Raw genomic sequence first — 7,382 nt, forward strand, 5'->3', positions numbered from 1 at the left:
CTTATGGTGGGATTTTGCCTCATCCAGGCTACTTTGAAGCAAGTGAGACAGTGCTTCATAATATGAAATAAATCATTCTTGTTTTCAAACAAATAAGTATGTTTTCAAAATGCAACTTGACCTCCAGCTGACCATTGGTAACAGTGGAGGTTGACGTGATGATAGCCTTGTTTCCTGCACTTTGAATGGGAGACGCACTTCCAATTACCATTGAGAAATAAAAATAGTAGCTCTTTAAATCGTGCACCAAAGTATTTTTAAACACGCTGACTGGCAATGTTGCGCAATGAATGGGCTCGTGAAAAGCCCTCGTCCTGTCCTAGGGTTGAAAAAATTCATTTCACTACCCGAGTTCCAAATTGCCTCTGGAAGCAGCGTCAGCACAATAACTGTTAGTCTGGAGCTTCATGAAATGGGTTCCGTTGGCGAAGCACGCCTCGCACACCACACCAGTCCTAAAGATCCACCATGCGCAATGCCAAGCGTTGGCTGGTAGTGGTGTAAAGGCTCACTGCCATATGGAACTCCTGGAGCGTGGAGACGTGATGCAATCACGCTTCACCATTTCTCCGTTACCAGCATGAACAATAGCCCCTGTCACAAAGCGAGTCCATAAGAAATGGTTTGTCCGAGATCAGTGAGGAGAAAACTTTACTGGCCTGCACAGAGCCCTGACCTCAACCCCATCGAACACCTTTGGGAGCCAGGTCTATCGCCCAACATCAGAGCCTGAACCTCAACGCCCATCGATACACCTTTGGGAGACCAGGTCTATCAGTCACCAACATCAGAGCGGTGAGCTCTCGGCGCTCCTCAGTATGTTAAACCCCTGGGTGAGTCGGTCCATTGAATTGGGTAAACGCAACCGGTCCCTACGAGAAGTCCTAAATCTGAGTGGTAAAAGTCATGCGCACGAAGCCAGGCGGAGGCTGTATTCGGTTCAGCAGGGGAGATACAAACATGAATGGCCCTGAGGTGATGATCCGCACGGGATCACCCTTTCCCAAGCAGTTCTCGAAGTCGGCATATATAACAAGAGTCGAACAGCGGATGTATTTACAATGGCAAAACAGTATTATCAGCTATGGTATTTGCCAACGCTATGCCAGATGTGAGGGGTAAAATGCAGAGCCCCTGGGTGAGCTCAAAGAGGGTCTCACGTAGGTGGTGGTAAAGACAGAGCCTGGTGAGCTCTACTGGTTCTCAGTGTGAGATGGTAAAGACAGAGCCCGGGTGAGCCCTACCGGTCTCTCAGTGTTGAGTGTAAATGACAGAGCCCTGGGATGAGCTCTACGGGTCTCAGTGTGAGTGGTAAAGACAGAGCCCAGTGGTGAGCTCTTATACGGGGTCTCAGTGTGAGTGGTGAAGAACAGAGCCCGTGGGTGCTTACGGGTCTCAGTGTGAGTGGTAAAGACAGAGCCTCAGGAGTGGAGAGCCTTCTACGGTACTCAGTGTGAGTGGTAAAGACAGAGCCTGGGTAGCTCTACGGGTCTCAGTGTGAAGTGGTAAAGACAGAGCCCCAGGGTGAGCTCTACGGTCTCAGTGTGAGTGGTTTAAAGACAGAGCCCTGGGTGAGCTCTACGGGTCTCAGTGTGAGTGTTAAAAGACAGAGCCCTGGGTGAGCTCTACGGGTCTCAGTGTGAGTGGTAAAGACAGAGCCCTGGGTGAGCCCTACGGGTCTCAGTGTGAGTGGTAAAGACAGAGCCCTGGGTGAGCTCTACGGGTCTCAGTGTGAGTGTAAAGACAGAGCCAGCGTGAGCCTACTGGGTCTCAGTGTGAGTGGTAAAGACAGAGCCCAGGGTGAGCTCTACGGGTCTCAGTGTGAGTGGTAAAGACAGAGCCCAGGGTGAGCTCTACGGGTCTCAGTGTGAGTGGTAAAGGACAGAGCCCAGGGGTGAGCCTCTACCGGGTCTCAGTGTGAGTGGTAAAGAACAGAGCCCTGGGTGAGCTCTACGGGTCTCAGTGTGAGTGGTAAAGACAGAGCCCTGGTGAGCTACTGGGGTCTCAGTGTGAGTGGTAAAGACAGAGCCCTGGGTGAGCTCTACGGGTCTCAGTGTGAGTGGTAAAGACAGAGCCCTGGGTGAGCTCTACGGGTCTCAGTGTGAGTGGTAAAAGCCAGAGCCCTGGGTGAGCTCTACGGGTCTCAGTGTGAGTGGTAAAGACAGAGCCCTGGGTGAGCTCTACTGGTCTCAGTGTGAGTGGTAAAGACAGAGCCCTGGGTGAGCTCTACGGAGTCTCAGTGTGAGTGGTAAAGACAGAGCCCTGGGTGAGCTCTACGGGTCTCAGTGGTGAGTGGTAAAGACAGAGCCCTGGGTGAGCTCTACGGGTCTCAGTGTGAGTGGTAAAGACAGAGCCCGGGTGAGCTCTACGGCGTCTCAGTGTGAGTGGTAAAGACAGAGCCCTGGGTGAGCTCTACGGGTCTCAGTGTGAGTGGTAAAGACCAGAGTCCTGGTGAGCCTCTACGGGTCTCCAGTGTGAGTGGTAAAGCAGAGCCCTGGGTGAGCTCTACGGGTTCAGTGTGAGTGGTAAAGACAGAGCCCAGTGGGTGAGCCTACGGGCTCAGTGTGAGTGGTAAAGACAAGAGCCCTGGGTGAGCCCTACGGGTCTCAGTGTGAGTGGTAAAGACAGAGCCTGGGTGAGCTCACGGGTCTCAGTGTGAGTGGTAAGACAGAGCCCTGGGGAGCTCTACGGGTCTCAGTGTGAGGGTAAAGAACAGAGCCCTGGGTGAGCCTACGGTCTCAGCGTGAGTGGTAAAGACAAGAGCCCTGGGTGAGCCTACGGGGTCTCAGTGTGAGTGGTAAGACAGAGCCCTGGGTGAGCGTCTACGGGTCTCAGTGTGAGTGGTAAAGACAGAGCCCTGGGTGAGCTCTACGGGTCTCAGTGTGAGTGTTAAGACAAGCCCTGGGTGAGCCTACGGGTCTCAGTGTGAGTGGTAAGACAGAGCCTGGGTGAGCCTACGGGTCTCAGTGTGAGTGTGTTAAAGACAGAGCCCTGGGTGAGCCTACGTCTCAGTGTGAGTGGTAAAGAACAGAGCCCTGGGTGAGCTCTACGGGTCTCAGTGTGAGAAGATGGTAAAGACAGAGCCCTGGGTGAGCCCTACGGGTCTCATGGTGAGTGGTAAAGACAGAGCCGGTGAGCTCTACGGGTCTCAGTGTGAGTGAAGACAGAGTCCTTCGGTGGAGCCCTGACAGGGTCTCAGTGTGCAGTGTAAAGACAGAGCCCTGGGTGAGCTCTACGGGTCTCAGTGTGAGTGGTAAAGACAGAGCCCTGGGTGAGCCCTACGGGTCTCAGTTGAGTGGTAAAGACAGAGCCCTGGGTGAGCTCTTCGCGGTCTCAGTGTGAGTGGTAAAGACAGAAGCCCTGGGTGAGCCCTACGGGTCTCAGTGTGAGTGGTAAAGACAGAGCCCTGGTGAGCCCTACGGGTCTCAGTGTGAGTGTAAAGACAGAGCCAGGTGAGCCTACGGGTCTCAGTGTGAGTGGTTAAAAACAGAGCCCTGGTGAGCTCTACGGGTCTCAGTGTGAGTGGTAAAGACAGAGCCCTGGGTGAGCTCTACGGGTCTCAGTGTGAGTGTAAAGACAGAGCCTGGGTGAGCTCTACGGTCTCAGTGTGAGTGGTAAGACAGAGCCCTGGGTGAGCTCTACGGTCTCAGTGTGAGTGGTAAAGACAGAGCCTGGTGAGCTCTACGGGTCTCAGTGTGAGTGGTAAAGACAGAGCCTGGGTGAGCTCTACGGGTCTCAGTGTGAGTGGTTAAAGACAGAGCCCTGGGTGAGCTCTACGGTCTCAGTGTGAGTGGTAAAGACAGAGCCCTGGTGAGCTCTACTGTCAGTGTTGAGTGGTAAACAGAGCCTGGGTAGCTCTACGGGTCTCAGTGTGAGTGGTAAAGACAGAGCCCTGGGTGAGCTCTACGGGTCTCAGTGTGAGTGGTAAAACGAGAGCCCTGGTGAGGCCCTACGGTGTTCTCAGTGTGAGTGGTAAAGACAGAGCCCTGGGTGAGCTCTACGGGTCTCAGTGTGACTGGTAAAGACAGAGCCCTGGGTGAGCTCTACGGGTCTCAGGGTGAGTGTAAAGACAGAGCCCTGGTGAGCTCTACGGGTCTCAGTGTGAGTGGTAAAGACAGAGCCCTGGGTGAGCTCTACGGGTCTCAGGGTGAGTGGTAAAACAGAGCCCTGGGTGAGCTCTACGGGTCTCAGTGTGAGTGGTAAAGACAGAGCCTGGGGTGAGCTCTACGGGTCTCGTGTTGAGTGGTAAGACAGAGCCCGGGTGAGCTACGGCTCCATGTGAGTGGTAAAGACAGAGCCCTGGGTGAGCTCTACGGGTCTCAGTGTTGTGTTAAAGACAAGAGCCCTGGGTGAGCTCTACGGTCTATGTGAGTGGCTAAAGACAGAGCCCTGGCGTGAGCTCTACGGTCTCAGTGTTGAGTGGAAAGACAGAGCCCTGGTGAGCCTTACGGGGTCTCAGGGTGAGTGGTAAAGACAGAGCCCTGGGTGAGCTCTACGTGAGGTCTCAGTGTGAGTGGTAAAGACAGAGCCCTGGGTGAGCTCTACGGGTCTCAGTGTGAGTGTTAAGACAGAGCCCTGGGTGAGCTTACGGGTCTCAGTGTGAGTGGTAAAGACAGACCCGGGTGAGCTCTACGGGTCTCAGGTGTGAGTGGTAAAGACAGAGCCCTGGGTGAGCTCTACGGGTCTCAGTGTGAGTGTTAAGACAGAGCCCCGGGTGAGCTCTACGGTCTCAGTGTGAGTGGTAAAGACAGAGCCCTGGGTGAGCTCTACGGTCTCAGTGTGTGTGTAAAGACAGAAGCCCTGGGTGAGCCGTACGGGTCTCAGGTGATTAAACAGAGCCCTGGGTGACTCTACGGCTCAGGTGAGTGGTAAAAACAGAGCCCTGGGTGAGCTCTACGGGTCTCAGTGTGAGTGGTAAAGACAGAGCCCTGGGTGAGCTCTACGGTCTCAGGTGAGTGTAAAGACAGAGCCCTGGGTGAGCCCTACGGGTCTCAGTGTGAGTGGTTAAAGACAGAGCCCTGGGTGAGGCTCTACGGGTCTCAGTGTGAGTGGAAAGACAGAGCCCTGGGTGAGCTCTACGGGTCTCAGTGTGAGTGGTAAAGACAGAGCCCTGGGTGAGCTCTACGGGTCTCAGTGTGAGTGGTAAAGACAGAGCCCTGGGTGAGCTCTACGGCTCCAGTGTGAGTGGTAAAGACAGAGCCCTGGGTGAGCTCTACGTTCTCAGTGTGAGTGCTTAAAGACAGAGCCCTGGTGAGCCTACGGGTCTCAGTGGAGCGTGGTAAAGACAGAGCCCTGGGTGAGCTCTACGGGTCTCAGTGTGAGTGGTAAAGACAGAGCCCTGGGTGAGCTCTACGGGTCTCAGTTGAGTGGTAAAGACAGAGCCTGGGTGAGCTCTACGGGTCTCAGTGTGAGTGGTAAAGACAGAGCCCTGGGTGAGCCCTACGGGTCTCAGTGTGAGTGGTAAAGACAGAGCCCTGGGTGACCTACGGGTTCAGTGTGAGTGCGTAAGACAGAGCCAGGGTGAGCTCTACGGGTCTCAGGGTGAGTGGTAAAGACAGAGCCCTGGGTGAAGCCCTACGGGTCTCAGCTGTGAGTGTAAAGACAGATTGCGTGGGTGAGCAGCTCTACGGGTCTCAGTGGGAGTGGTAAAGGACAACCACAGGGTAGGCTCTACGGGTCTCAGTGTGAGTAAGGCTAAAACAGAGCCCTTGGGTGAGACTTACGGGTCTCAGTGTGAGTGGCTAAAAGGACAGAGGCCTGGCGTGAGCTCTACGGGGCTCAGTGTGAGTCGGAATAAAAGACAAGAGCTCCTGAGGGTTAGTAGCGTCTACGGCGTCTAAGTGGCAAGTAGGGTAAAGACAGAGCCCAGGGAATGACCCGCTCTTACGGGGCTCAGCCTGTGTTAGTCGGCTACAAGATCAGAGCCCTGGGTGGACAATCATAGCGCGGTCTCAAGAGTGTGAAGTGAGTAAAAGACAGAGCCGCTGGGTGAAGCCCTACGGACGCCCTCGACCGTGTGAAAGTGGTAAAAAGAACAGAGCCCGGAAGGTGAGCTCTACGGTCTCAAGCCTGTAAGAGTTGGTAAGATCAGAGCCACTGGGTGAAGCTCTCACGGTCTAACAGTCGTGAGTGGTAAAAGAAATCCCTGGGTGAGCTCTACAGAGGTCTCAGCTGTGAGTGGTAAAGACAGAGCCCTGGGTGAGCTCTACGGGTCTCAGTGTGAGTGGTAAAGACAGAGCCCTGGGTGAGCTCTACGGGTCTCAGTGTGAGTGGTACATCTTTAGATCTAGTGTGGTTCTGGAGGTTTCTTTCCCCTGAAATGGACCCTGACATCTATGAGGGATACATAAACGGCCTATAGTGCACTACCTATTCCTTATATAGTGCACTACTTTTAGTGCATGACCAGATCCCATGGGCTCTGGTCAAAAGTAGTGCACTATATAAGGAATAGGGTGCCATTGTGGACGCAACCAGACACTGAGCCACCAGCCCTCAGGGATGSAACRCAATACTAGTCGTTAGGCCTATGCTGTCAGATGTAGTAGTATAGGCCAATGCATTCATCATTTTATGTAAGATGGAATTGTATTARTTTAAACAAWACAAAACATACACGTAGAAACGACAACATCACACAAAGATCAACTGCATCACCCCGGCTCAGACCCACATGCTCACACCCCCATTTCCAGGGCCTGTATCTCTCCACCACATGGCATCAAAATTCACKATTTTGTTAGGCCAATGCATTTGTAAAGAAAATGTCTCATGAGGCTGTTATAAAAGCTTTATGAATGTGCCTACAATAACGTGTTACCATGTTTTCCATGTTATGCTAGCCATGTTATGCTAGCCATGTTATGCTAGCCATGTTATGCTAGCCATGTTATGCTAGCCATGTTATGCTAGCCATGTTATGCAAGAGTGATATTCCACTCACCGGGGATATGGCCGATGCTCTCCGCTGGTGTCAATAAGATGGTACTGTTCGCTCAATCAAGTTGAGAATTTTCATAACTGTAAAAGAATAGTCTTTTCACTGTCTTCTCTTGACAGCAATAGCCATTTGCTGTCCAAACTGTTTCCCCTGATTGTGTTTTGGAGATATGAGAACCTCATCATTGCTCACAGTACTGCTTGTGGTACATAATGTTGTCCTCTGTGTGAAACTTGCTCGAGAGGGATAATACTAAACACTTTCATGTCACTCACACACACATGGTCGGCGCTCAGGGCGTTCTCTATATTCAGACTTCTAAATGTATTAATAATAGCGTACAGTGTAGTGATTTTCAACCAGCTGCTTATAGTTAGTGGTGAAACAACCATGGGAATGGAACCTAAGCTAGAGGCTACCTGCTTTGGGACATAGGCTAGCA

This window comes from Salvelinus sp. IW2-2015, unplaced genomic scaffold (genome assembly GCF_002910315.2).
Source record: "Salvelinus sp. IW2-2015 unplaced genomic scaffold, ASM291031v2 Un_scaffold5781, whole genome shotgun sequence".
NCBI lineage: Eukaryota > Metazoa > Chordata > Actinopteri > Salmoniformes > Salmonidae > Salvelinus > Salvelinus sp. IW2-2015.